Here is a 14350-nt window from a genome sequence, read left to right on the forward strand (position 1 = left end):
GTTTGCAATTTTTCTACTTTTTAATGTTGTAGAAATTCTTTACATGTTATAAATATTGCAAAGATCCTTTCCCAATCTGTTTCTGTCTTTTGTTTGTGGTATCCTTTGCTACTCAGAAGTTTAAATGTTTGGTTCTGACTTAATTTACTCAATGTAAAAGGAAAATTTTGACTTATAGAAGCACTTGCCTAGGACAAATCGAAAGTGAGTATTTGGGCCAGGCATGGTGGTAATCCCAGCTATGAGGGAGACCTAGGTAGGCACAGTTTAGGGGTGGGAGGATTTTGGAAAAATAACCAAGGCAAAAAAAAGAGCCAGGGGCATTGATCAAATAGTAGTACCCAGCTAGCAAGTGCTAGTTTTAGAGTTCAAACTCTAATACTGGACTAGTGGAAGGATTCAAGTGATAGAGTTCTTGCCTAACAAGTTAAAACCCCAGCACCATCAAAAAAAAAAAAAAAAAAAAAAAACCCTGGCACCACCAAAAGATAAAACTGAATATTTTATTTAATCAAAATTTTATTTAGAACCAAATATTTCCTGCTAAAGCTGATAATCAATCATGAACTTTTAATGACCCCTTCATGCCAGATGGTAACTAGAGGCTCTTTCTTGACTAAAAAACAATAGGATTCCTTTTAGCCAACTGTGTGCAGACCCATGAACTCGATCTACACTATCCAGAATGCCAGTTTTCAGTGCTTAATTAGCACAACCCCTCCTAACACACAAACCCCTGACCTTCCTTTCCTTTGTTTATGTTCCCTTGTATGTTCCCTCTGTTTACTTCTTACCTAATTTTATTCCCTGGCAGTCAGTTACATAGCCTCCAGTCCTCAATTGTAAAATTAGAAAATGACAGAACTTACTTCAGGAGGTTATTATGAGGATTAAGTGAGTAAAGTCAAGTGCGTGAAACAATGAGTGCCTCGTACATAGTTAGTGTTTAATGTATTTTAGCTATTCATATGGCAACTTTATTTATGGTTTTTGCTGTTTGGTTTTGAAAAATACTTCCCCAGTTGATAGAGTTACTACAAATGTCCCTCCTCTATTCTTCTTCCAGGCACCTAGGAAGTCCTTTTTGAAATAGAATATATCCTTGTAACTTGCTTTAATCAATGAAATGTGAGCAAAAGTGATAATGTCACTTCTGGGCAGAAGCAAGAAGATCCACAGGTCCAATCACACACTCATCGCCTTCCCTATTCCTGTCTTGGTAACTGAAAAGAGCTCTGTGTTGGAGTCTCTAGCATCCTGAGTCCTTACAACCAGAGCATGGAGTGACCTGAATTAGGCATGGGAAAGAAAGAAACTTTTTCCTTCTTCTTCTCTGGTGTTAAAATTCTGCATTTTTGTAACAGTTTTAGAGGTTTATCTTTCACATAAACCTCTAGCATTTTGGAATTACTTTTATGTATGGTGTGTTGAAAACCAATATGATAACAAGTTTTGTTTAAAGAGCTAGTTGACTTTTTTCTTCTAATTGGTTTTTTGTTTAACAATTCTATAATCAGGCAAGATCTCATTCTATCAAATAGAATGGATGTTCTGATCTGTAGGAAAGAGCCAAAGAAATCAGACTTAAGGAACACAAAGTGAACTGGTCATTTCAAAGTTACTTTCCTTGTAGTGCAAAAAAATCAGACACTCCTCATGCTGGCTCAAGTAAACTGGGCTCCTTGAGATTGGTTGCTATGAATTTCCTTGTTTGGAAAACTGGCTCATTTGAAAGTTCACTTTATGTGGCACTTAGCAAGAGTGAGTCCATTCTGGTTTGGTCTGGTCTGATGGAATCTAGTGTAGGAGGTTAGTCCAAAACAATGGATTTTACTGAGAAGGTGCAAAGTAAAGATACATTTTTTTCTTTCTTTTTTACTTTGTGGACAGCCACTTGCCCTTACTCCACTTACTGACTCATTCTTTTCCTCCACGACTTGTGAGGTCACCCCTGCCTGAGTCTAGTACCTGTGACCTGTGTCTGAAAGGGTCATTTTTGAAAGGAAAATGAAGAAGAGAGAGAGAGAGCGACCTCTAAAAGCAGCAGGCCCTTATTAGGAAGAGGAGACCTGAGAGGGACCCTGGCCATCAGAGAACACTCTGAGAGAGGTGAGAGCACGCCTCTCTCACAGGCTGGGGTTTTTAAGCATCCTGTGGTGGGAAAAGGGAGTTTGGAGAGGGATGGGCATTAGAAAAAATGACTGCGAAGGGGGAATGGGGGAAGGTGCTGGACATTATCATTGGAGCTGGGCAGCCAGCCATACATGTTGTTTTTCTCTGGCTCTTTTATCAGAAGTAGCCATGTTGCATTGTTCCAGTATTTCTCAATATTCCAGCATTCCAGGCTTTTTATTACATGTATAAGTGATAAGGGCTGTCACTGGTCTCTGTCTACTTCCTGCTGTCCAGGGACGATGTTGGGGGCTTGAGCCTGGAGAGTTTGTAGAAGCATGATGGTTTTAAATTGCTCCCCCAAGGTAGTCCGAGAATTGGTAGTAATACACTTCTGTAAAAATCTTTGGAGGATATTAATAAGACATGGTGGAAACATTAAAGCCAGACAAACAAGGATGAGAAGAACCGCCGATGGAATGAGCCCTGGGTACCAGGAGGAAAGGCTATTAGTAGGTTGTGAGGATGTTAGCTGTTGTGCCCGCCTTTAAGTTTTTTTACTTCATCTCTAACCATTCCAGACTTATTGGTAAAGAAACAACAATCCTCCCCTAAGAAGAGGCATAGCCCGCCTTCTTCAGCTTTGTGGAGCTCTAATCCCTTCCTGTTTTGTAGGACCACTGCAGCTAGCGAGTTGATCTGATCCTGGATTGCAGAAATCTCTAAGGCAATGTCATTAAGGCTTTCTTTTAGAGCTGTGGATAGTTTTTGGAACTGGCTGATTGACACCCCTAATCCAGTCAATCCTGCCGGTGAAGAGTCCTAGTCCCACTACTAAGAGGGTGAGGTGGGTATCTTTTTTGTGTGTATAAAGGTGACAACAGGGACAGGAATGATTTCTGGGTTGAAGTGTAGGAGACAGGGGAAATCAGAAAAACAAGGGTACAAACTCCCATCCAATTAGTAGGTAGACATGTGTATGCATGGGACCCACACAGAATATTCCTGCGGGGCGGGGGAGAGGCATCCCATTAATATGAAAGAGAGGAGGGGTTGTAGTCAGTCTGCATTTTGTTCTCTTTCATATGAGCAAAAGGAGATGGAGAGGGAGACCATTAAAAGGGGTTGTAAGAAAGGGGAAGAAGCACTAGTGGGTGTGGGGGACTCCATGATAAGTTGGTGGGTTGGTGGATAGAGGAAAAGCCGGGAGTGAGGTATGAATAACAGTTTGCAGTTACTTTTGGAGAAGGGATTTGGGCAGAGCCCTGGTATGTTAAAGACTGGAAGGGCACTGGGGTGAAGTCTGATGCGGCTGTAGTGAAGTTTCTCTGGGGGTAAGGGATGACAGTGTGTCAGAATGGATAAAATGGAGGTCAAGAAATAGGCCATTTTGATGTGTTTATACCTGTTGTCCCTTTGGTTAAAGAATATGAATTGACTATTATGGGGGGGTGGGAAGAAGAGAGTTCTGTGCATCAAGAAGTATTAAGAGAGCCTTTGGGTTTGGAATCCGGCAAGTGGAGTCTTTGTATACATAAATGTGTGGTCCCGTAGAGTTCAGTTTGTGCTATAGAGCCTGTCATAGGAGGGGGTGTTTTTGAGGGGGTGGAATGTTGTGATTTTTCTAGTAGAGGTTTTAATTAGAGTTTTAGATCAAATAGCACCTGAGAAGCTGTTTCTTCATTATTGATCTGTGAACGGTGGGCAAAGAACATGGAGCCTAGGTGGGTGGAGCTTTGGTGTAAGGTTCCTTTTGTGTTGGTCCATTCTACCACAGTGGCAGGATGTTCAGTCCAGCCCTTTTCAGTAGATCTGGTGCAGATCCAGCAAGAGGAGAGATTAGGATTGACAGCTAGAAGTAGTTGGGCAGAAGCGTTCATCAAGGGAGAGTACACAATTAAAAGTGGTGTGGCTAGCACTGGTTGCTAGAGAGATAGGGAGAGGATTACCTGTGTAAGAGAGTAGAGATAAAGAAAGGAATCATTATGAGAAGAATGGTGAGGGTTGAAAAGGCAAAAGAAAAGAGTATTTGGTCAGGTGTGAAATTGATGAGATTTTCTTGTGGCAGGTGATAATTGTTAAGTTGGCTTTGGAGTATCTGGAGGAAGGTCTGGTACAGTTGGAGGAGTCAATTCATCAGTCTCCTGGATAGAGGGCAGATTGGTGATATGGATCTCAGTGGGTCCAGCCCTGGAGCAGGGGAGAGCAGGAGGGGCAGTGCATCAGGGGGAGAAGAGGCTCGTTTTATGGAAGTGACATGTACTCAGGGTTTGTATCCCTGTAGTTTAATGGCAGTGGGGGTTTATTAAAATAACCCTTAGTGGGCCCTTCCAAGAAGGTTGTAAAGGAAGAGGGGGTATTGGTCCCTTGTAATAAACCCATTCTCTGATCTGTAATGGGTCAGGGTTTGCAGGAGAAAGAGGAGGTGGATTTTGGGAGGTGGGTGTCTAGGTGAGTCTAAAGCGTTGTCCTCACGTAGGTTAGTAAAGAAGAAAACGAGAGAGAGAATGTTAGAGGGTGTGGTAGGAGTGTTACTAGTGGGTGGCCATACATGGCCTCAAAAGTGCTGATTAGTAGAGGGTTTTGAGGGAGGGCTTGGGTATGGAGGAGAGCTAAAGGTAGTAGTTGGACCCAGTCCAGTTGAAGTTCCTGAGTGAGTTTGGTGGGTATGTTCTTTAGGGTGTGGTTGGCCTTTTCTACTTTTCCAGAGGACTGTGGATGGTATGGGATATGGGAGTGCTATTTTGACCAATATAGGAGGTCCATTGCTGAATGATGGTAGAAGTAAATTCTGGGTCATTATCTGATTGTAGCAATGTGGGGAGACCAAACTGGGGAATGATTCCTCTGAAAAGTATGGTGGCCACTGTGGAGCCTCTCTTGTTAGTAGTGGTCGATCCATCCTGTTAAGGTGTCAATGAAAACTAGAAGATATCTGATGTGCTTAGCGGGAGGCATATTAGTAAAATCTACTTGCCAGTCTGACCCGGGTAAGTGACCCCTTGCCTGATGGGTGGGAAAGGAGAGGGGATGGATGTTTGAAAGCATATTAGTTTTAGAGCACATGTTGCAAGAGGATGAGATTTCCTTTAGTGTTTTGTGGAAATTAGGATTAGGAGCAATATGGGTTTTAATAAAATGGAGTAAAGATAGAGGGTTAGGGTAGAAGACTTGATGGAGGGCAGTTAGTATGGGTTTAATTTGTTGTTCTGGTAGAACGAGGGTATTATTAAGAAACCAGTGTCCTCTGTGTTGTCTAGCGCCCTAAGTTTTTAATAGTTCTATCTTTTTTTGTGTGTAACTATAGCGAATTGGTAGAATGGCCTGGGGGGTGGTGCGGCATTTGTTGGGCTGCCTGGTTTAGCTGTGGTGTCTGCCAAATTATGGCTAATAGATATGAAGGTGTTATCCTTTTGATGTCCCTTACAGTGAAGGATGGCAGCTTTGTGAGGGAGAGTAGCCACTTGTAAAAGGCCCATAATATGTTTTGTGTTGGTTATTTGGGATCCCTTAGTTGTTAAGAAGCCCTGCTCTTTCCATATCTGGATATTAGAATGGATGATATTGTGTGTGTATTGTGAGCCTGTGTAAATGCTAACTGTCTTGTCTTTTGCCCTTTGTAATGCTCATGTAAGAGCATGCAGTTCTGCCTGTTAGGAGGTAGTTGTAGGAGGAAGGCTATTTGTTTCTATTGTGATATATGTATTATTATTTGGGTGTCTCCCAACTATTGCATATCCTGCTCTAGCTGCAGAGGTAGTGGAGGTCTTTGTAGAGCTGCCGTCTATAAACCAGGTGGGGGTATATCGGGTATGGGGGTGTCTAGGATGTGATGAAAGGTTGTAAGTGAGTCATCAAATACCTCAATACAGTCATGAGTTGGGGGCTCTGGGTTAGGTGGGATGTTTGAGGGTAAGAAGGTAACAGGGTTTAGTTGCTGACATTGCCTGAAAGTTGGATCAGGTTGTAAGAGAAAAGAGTGTAAGATCTGGACACAAGATGGGGAGATGGAGTTAAGAGCTTTGCTGCTAATTAAGTCTTGAATGTTGTGAGATGACCAGACTGTCATAGGTAAGTTGAAAGTTACTTTTTTGAGTTTCTGGTATGAAGAGAGCTGCTGTGGCCAGTACTTTTAGGCAGTCCAGCCAGCCCCTGTAAATGGGGTCTAGTTGTTTTGAGAGGTAGGCTACAGAAGCTATTGAATTTCCTGCACTATGGGCCACCAGGCCCAAAGCTTGGCCTTTGTCTGACTGTAGGTATAGATGAATAATTTTGTTAGGGTTTGGGGTGGAGAGTGCAGGTGCCCTTGATAAAGCTTGTTTCAGGAGATTTAAAGGAGTCAGAAGGGCCCTGGGGCAAGGTAAATGTTCATCTGGGTCCCTCTAGCAGCCTCATGTAATGCTTTGGCTATTATTGAGTAATTAGGAATCTAGATTCTAAAATACCCAGTTAGTCCTAGAAAAAGACTTCCCCTTTTTGTCTTAGGAGAAGGAATTTGGAGTATGGTGGTGTTTCTGTTTTGAGGTATTTGACGATAGCCCAGATTTAATAAAATTCCCATGAATGAGACTGAAGTTGAGATAAATTGGGTCTTATTTTTTGATACCCAATATCCCTAATGAATTAGGAGAATAATAGTGTAGGTTTTACATAAGGATTTTGAGGGGCTGCATAGACGGATGTCATCTACATATTGAATGACCTTGCTTGGGAAAACATTGAGGGAATTGAGACCCTGATGTAGGGCTTGGCCAAAAAGGTGGGGAGAGTCTCTAAGTCCCTAGGGAAGGACTGTCCAGGTTAATTGTTGAGTGCGATGGGTAATGGCATCTGACCACATGAAGGCAAATAAGGGTTGGGAGGAGGGATGTAAGGGAATCATAAAGAAGGCATTTTTGAGATCTAGGACTGAAAAGAAAGACTAGGGGAGGACTCTGGGAGAGAAGAGTATATGCGTTAGGGATCACAAGCTGAATAGGGCTAACCGCAATCATTGATTTTTCTGAGATCTTGGACTAGTCTAAAGGAGCCATTGGGCTTGTTAACTGGGAGGATGGGAGTGTTGTAAGAGGAGTTAACAGGGATTAAGAGTTGAAAGGTTTTCAGTTGATCTAAAATTAATTTTAATCCCATATGTCCCTCCCTGCCCAAGGGATATTGTGGAACAACAATGTGGGTGGAGGGGTCTTTAACAGTAATTTTTTTTTTTTGCTGGATTCTTTTTTTTTTATTGTTTTATTATTCATATGTGCATACAAGGCTTGGGTCAGTTCTCCCCCCTGCCCCCACCCCCTCCCTTACTCCCCACTCTGCCCCCTTCTTCTCCCCCCCACCCCCTCAACACCCAGCAGAAACTATTTTGCCCTTATCTCTAATTTTGTTGTAGAGAGAGTATAAGCAATAATAGGAAGGAACAAGAGTTTTTGCTGGTTGAGATAAGGATAGCTATACAGGGAGTTGACTCACATTAATTTCCTGTGCGTGGGTGTTACCTTCTAGGTTAATTCTTTTTGATCTAACCTTTTCTCTAGTTCCTGGTCCCCTTTTCCTATTGGCCTCTGTTGTTTTTAAGGTATCTGCTTTAGTTTCTCTGCGTTAAGGGCAACAAATGCTAGCTAATTTTTTTAAGTGTCTTACCTATCCTCACCCCTCCCTTGTGTGCTCTCGCTTTTATCATGTGCTCAAAGTCCAATCCCCTTGTTGTGTTTCCCCTTGATCTAATGTCCGCACATGAGGGAGAACATACGATTTTTGGTCTTTTGGGCCAGGCTAACCTCACTCAGAATGTTCTCCAATTCCATCCATTTACCAGTGAATGATAACATTTTGTTCCTCTTCATAGCTGCATAAAATTCCATTGTGTATAGATACCACATTTTCTTAATCCACTCGTCAGTGGTGGGGCATCTTGGCTGTTTCCATAACTTGGCTATTGTGAATAGTGCTGCAATAAACATGGATGTGTATGTGCCTCTGGAGTAACCTGTGTCACAGTCTTTTGGATATATCCCCAAGAGTGGTATTGCTGGATCATACGGTAGATCAATGTTTAGCTTTTTAAGTAGCCTCCAAATTTTTTTCCAGAATGGTTGTACTAGTTTACATTCCCACCAACAGTGTAAGAGGGTTCCTTTTCCCCCATATCCTCGCCAACACCTGTTGGTGGTGGTGTTCCTTGTAGAGGTCTTTCACATCTTTTGTTAGGTTTACACCTAGGTATTTGATTTTTTTTTTGAGGCTATTGTAAATGGAATTGTTTTCATACATTCTTTTTCCGTTTGCTCATTGTTAGTGTATAGAAATGCTAATGATTTTTCTATGTTGATTTTATATCCTGCTACCTTGCTGTAGCTATTGATGATGTCTAGAAGCTTCTGAGTAGAGTTTTTTGGGTCTTTAAGGTATAGGATCATGTCATCTGCAAATAGGGATATTTTGACAGTTTCTTTATCTATTTGTATTCCTTTTATTTCTTCTTCTTGCCTAATTGCTCTGACTAGGAATTCCAGTACTATGTTGAATAGGAGTGGAGATAGTGGGCATCCTTGTCTGGTTCCTGATTTTAGAGGGAATGGTTTCAGTTTTTCTCCGTTAAGTATAATGCTGGCTGTAGGTTTGTCATATATAGCTTTTATAATGTTGAGGTACTTTCCTTCTGTTCCTAGTTTTCGTAGAGCTTTTATCATGAAATGGTGTTAGATCTTATCAAAGGCTTTTTCTGCATCTATTGAGATGATCAAGTGGTTTTTGTCTTTGCTTCTGTTAATGTGGTTTATTACGTTTATTGATTTTCATATGTTGAACCACCCCTGCATCTTTTTGATGTGTTGTTGAATTCGGTTTGCCATTATTTTGTTGAGGATTTTTGCATCAATGTTCATTAAGGAGATTGGCCTACAGTTCTCCTTTTTGGAGGTGTCTTTGTCTGGTTTTGGGATAAGTGTAATACTGGCTTCATAAAATGTGTTAGGCAGTTTTCCTTCCCTTTCTATTTCGTGGAACAGTTTAAGGAGGGTTGGTATCAGTTCTTCTTTAAAGGTCTGATAGAATTCAGCAGAGTATCCATCAGGTCCTGGACTTTTCTTTTTGGGGAGACTCTTGATTGCTGCTTCAATTTCATTTTGTGTTATAGGTCTATTCAGGTGATTAATTTCCTCTTGGTTCATTTTGGATGATCATATGTATCTAGAAATCTGTCCATTTCTTTAAGATTTTCAAATTTATTTGAATATAGGTTCTCGAAGTAGTCTCTGATAATTTCCTGGACTTCCATGGTGTTTGTTGTTATCTCCCCTTTTGCATTCCTGATTCTACTAATTTGGGTTTTTTCTCTCCTCATTTTAGTCAGGTTTGCCAGGGGTCTGTCAATCTTGTTTATTTTTTGAAAGAACCAACTTTTTGTTTCATTAATTCTTTGTATGGTTTTTTTGGTTTCTATTTCATTGATTTCAGCTCTTATTTTTATTATTTCTCTCCTATTTGTTTTGGGATTTGCTTGTTCTTGTTTTTCTAGGAGTTTGAGATGTATCATTAGGTCATTGATCTGGGATCTTTCAGTCTTTTTAATATATGCACTCATGGCTATAAACTTTCCTCTCAGGACAGCCTTTGCTGTGTCCCAAAGGTTCTGGTAGGTTGTGTTTTCATTTTCATTGACTTCCAGGAACTTCTTAATTTCCTCTTTTATTTCATCAATAATCCATTGTTCATTAAGTAATGAGTTATTTAGTTTCCAGCTGTTTGCATGTTTTTTGTCTTTACTTTTGTGATTGAGTTCTACTTTTACTGCACGGTATAATTTCTATTTTCTTATATTTGCTGAGGCTCGCTTTGTGCCCTAGGATATGATCTATTTTGGAGAAGGTTCCATGGGCTGCTGAGAAGAATGTACATTGTGTAGAAGTTGGATGAAATGTTCTGTAGACATCAACTAGGTCCATTTGATCTATTATATATTTTAGATCTTGGATTTCTTTATTGATTTTTTGTTTGGATGACCTATCTATTAATGATAGTGGGGTGTTAAAGTCTCCCACAACCACTGTATTGGTGTTAATACATGCTTTTAGGTCTTTCAGGGTATGTTTGATGAAATTGGGTGTGTTGACATTGGGTGCATACAGGTTGATGATTATTTTTTCCTTTTGGTCTATTTCCCCTTTTATTAGTATGGAATGTCCTTCTTTATCTCATTTGATCAATGTAGGTTTGAAGTCTACTTTGTCAGAGATAAGTATTGCTACTCCTGCCTGTTTTCGGGGGCCATTAGCTTGGTAAATCTTCTTCCAGCCTTTCATCCTAAGCCTATGCTTATTTCTGTCAGTGAGATGGGTCTCCTGTAAGCAACAAATTGTTGGATCTTCCTTTTTAATCCATTTCATCAAGCAGTGCCTTTTGATGGGTGAATTAAGTCTGTTAACATTAAGTGTTAGTACTGATAGGTATGTGGTGATTCCTGTCATTTAGTTGTTTTAGTTGTTTGAAGGTTTGATTGTGTGTACCTTAAGTTGAGGTTACTCTCTACTGTCTTGCTTTTTCTTTTCCTGTGGTTTGGTGCTGCCTGTCCTTTCATGGTTAAGTTGGGTTTCACTTTCTGTGTGCAGAATCCCATGAAGAATCTTTTGTAGTGGTGGCTTTTGGTCACATATTGTTTTAGTTTCTGCTTATCATGGAAGACTTTTATTGCTCCATCTATTTTGAATGATAGTTTTGCTGGGTGAAGTATCCTGGGGATGAAGTTATTTTCATTCAGTGCCCGGAAGATCTCACCCCACGCTCTTCTTGCTTTTAATATTTCTGTTGAGAAGTCTGCTGTGATTTTGATGGGCTTATCTTTGTATGTTATTTGTTTTTTCTCTCTTACAGCCTTCAATATTCTTTCCCTAGTTTCTGAACTTGTTGTTTTAATGATGATATGTTGTGGGGTAGTTCTATTTTGATCTGGTCTGTTTGGTGTCCTGGAGGCCTCTTGCATCTGTATGGGACTATCTTTCTCTAGATTTGGGAAATTTTCCGTTATTATTTTGTTGAATATATTATGCATTCCCTTCGCTTGCACCTCTTCTCCTTCTTCGATGCCCATGATTCTCAAGTTTGGTCTTCTGATGGAGTTGGTGAGTTCTTGCATTTTCTTTTCACAGGTCTTGAGTTGTTTAATTAATAGTTCTTCAGTTTTTCCTTTAATTACCATTTCATCTTCAAGTTCTGAGATTCTGTCTTCTGTTTATTCTATTCTGCTGGATTGGCCTTCTGTTTTGTTTTGCAGTTCTGTTTCATTCTTTTTTCTGAGGTTTTCCATATCCTGGCTGTTTTCCTCTTTAATGTTGTCCATTGTTGTCCTGAGTTCATTTATCCGTTTATTCATCGTGTTCTCTCTTTCGCTTTGGTGTTTATACAGTGCTTCTATGGTTTCCTTTATTTCTTCTTTTGCTCTTTCAAATTCTCTATTTTTGTTGTCTTGGAATTTCTTGAGTGTCTCCTGTACATTTTGGTTGGCCATATCCAGTATCATCTCTATAAAATTCTCATTGAGTACCTTTAACAGTAATCTTAATGAGAGTATGATGTGAAGTTATGGAGGGGTGGGATGTGTCCCAAACTTGGGGATTGACTTCCTCTAAGAGTTGGGGAGAGGTTTTGGGCTGTGGAAGGTCCTGTATAGACAGAATAAGTTGTATGGGCTGGTCAGAATTAATGGACTGGATAAAAATGGTGGTTTTGAGTATATGGAGTATATCTCATCCTAATATTGGAAAGGGACAAGCTGGAATAACCAGGAAGGGGTGTGTAAAGGACTTAGATCCAAAAGTACAGTAGAGGGGGGTATTAGTTGGAAGTGTTTGGTATGCCATCTACTCCAACAATAAGAAAGGAGGCCTTTTTAAGGGAACCCACATATTTGGTTAAAACTGATCTGGATGCCTCAGTATCAAGGAAGAAAGAAATATGTTTTCCCAATACCATCCCAGTTATCCATGGATGAGTGGACTTGCCAGTGGTGGGGGATTTATGATCTGGGTCTTGTCAATCTCCTCAGTTGAGGGGCTGTTAAGAATTTGAGGCAGTACATAAGGAAAAAGCTGTTTTCCCTGATGACAGTCCATCCTCACATTGTGGACAAAGCCTTGTTGGTGGATGTGGGTTAGGGCAAGATTTTACCCAGCATCCCTTGTTTTTGCATCAGAAGCAGGCCTCAGAGGGCTGTTTGCCAGGTTCCTTGGGTGTGTTTTTTGGGACGGTATGGGATGTCTGGTTTTGGTTGGGGAGGATAGAGGCCAGCATTTGGTATTTTGTGTGGGTATTTTTGTTCTTTAATTGTTTGGTTTCCTCATCCCTATTGTTAAAAACCTTAGAGACTGTGTTTTTTAAGGTTTGTTGGGAGGTTGGAGGGCCCTCTTCAAGTTTTTGGAGCTTCTTTCAGATGTCTGGAGCTGACTGATAAAGTGGAGCTGTAAGGAAATACAGCTCTCTTAGGAGGCAGGGTTTAAATTAGTGTATTTGATCATTGTCTCCATGAGGCCATTAAGAAAGAGGGTGGGGTTTTCATCTGGATTTTGTGTGATTTCGTTGATCTTATTGTAGTTGAGTTGTTTATAGCTATTTTTGTCCATGCCTGCCAGTAGGCAGGCAATCATATGATCTCAGGAATTTGCTCCTGGGTCCCCATCTTGATAAGCTCCATTGAGGCTCAGTCTTAGGTACTGCCCCAGCGGTGGCGGGGGGGTGTGTCTATTGGGATGCTATTGATGGAGTTGGTCAGCATGCTATTCTGCTGCCTTCCATACTCTCTTGTTCATCCTCTATGAGGGCATCGTTAATAATGTAATAGATGTCAATCCATGTGAGGGTGTAGGCCCGAGTAAGACAGAAGAGTTCCTTATGGTATCTTGCTGGATTTTCTGAAAAGGAGCCCAATCATTGTTCGATTTGGGAAATATCTAGCATAGAAAAAGGGACATGGACTCTGACTGTCCCTTCTGTTCCTGCCACCTCTCATAAGGGGAGAATGGGGACTGGAGGGGGATGTGTAGATGTGGATAGTTATAGGAGTGTGGGATTGTGCACTTGGGATCAGGTGTGAGGAAGAGACAAAGGAAGGGAAGGGACCTCAGTTGAGGAAGGGTTTTCTAGGGAAAGAGGGGTGAAGAGTCTTCTGGAGAGGAGAAGGGGCTTAGAGGATTTGGGTTGGGGGAGACCGATAAGGAGGGGGTTTGTCAGCAGGATCTGGATTGAAAGTTGATGGGAGGGGATTAGCAGCAGAGCTAAGAGGGAGGTGAGAATCAAGAAGAAGGACTTGGAGGGGACTGCAGTTTGAACAAAGGGAAGGTCAGGACTTCAGATAAAAGAAAGCCTGAAGATAAGGGACCTCTTGCCATTTGCTGTTTCTCACAATAAAATTGTCAAGATCTTGGAGAATATTGGGAACAAAAGTGCCAAATTCAGGCCATTTTGAGGAGATATCTAACCTATATTATGGCCAAATTTGTGTGGAAAAACAGATGATTTGTTCGTTTTAAATCGCCCTGTAAGCCTATTGTTGTGAGATTATATAGGAGACAGCCCAGGGGTGAGTCAGAGGGAATTTTAGAGTGGGTATTGCCCAAGGCCGGTTTTAAGAAGTTTGCTCTAGGGCGTCCCCCAAAGAAAGCTTACAAAACCAGGAAAAGAACCTGGGGCCTTAAGTAGACATCTCTAACCTATGTAGCCAGGGGCCAGACTCGCTGGGGGCCAAACAGCCAGAGGGTGAGAGGGAAGGTGAGAGATAGGAACACCAAAGGCAAGAATGGCCAGAGATTGACACACTGAGACAGGCACCACAGAATGCCAGAGGCCAGGTCTTACCCATCCCTGTAGAATCAGACCTGGTGTTGATTTTTCACAGTGGAATCGGTGAAGGACCCTGCAGAAGGTCACAGAGGAACTGGAAGTTAGGGCTTATGTATGACCAAAAGGTCAGGCCCAAGAGTAGTGTGGCTATTAGGTAAAAAAAAATCTGACTAACAATAACTTTTGGGCTCTAGTCCAATCAGAAGGGGCATTTGTCCCTAACTCTGTGCCCAAAAGAACTGTCAGTATGATGGGGAGGCTCAGCAGAAAGTATAATAGTGATAGCGTCATATATTGATAGTGAGGAGGGAAAGAAGGGAGAGAAAGAGAGATTTGGAAAGAGGTCAGGCAGTTTGGGGATGGAGCTGGACACCAACCACATCCCTCTCGGGAGCTTAGACACCTCTTGGCC

This window comes from Castor canadensis, chromosome 1, assembly GCF_047511655.1.
Source record: "Castor canadensis chromosome 1, mCasCan1.hap1v2, whole genome shotgun sequence".
NCBI classification, from domain to species: Eukaryota; Metazoa; Chordata; class Mammalia; order Rodentia; family Castoridae; genus Castor; species Castor canadensis.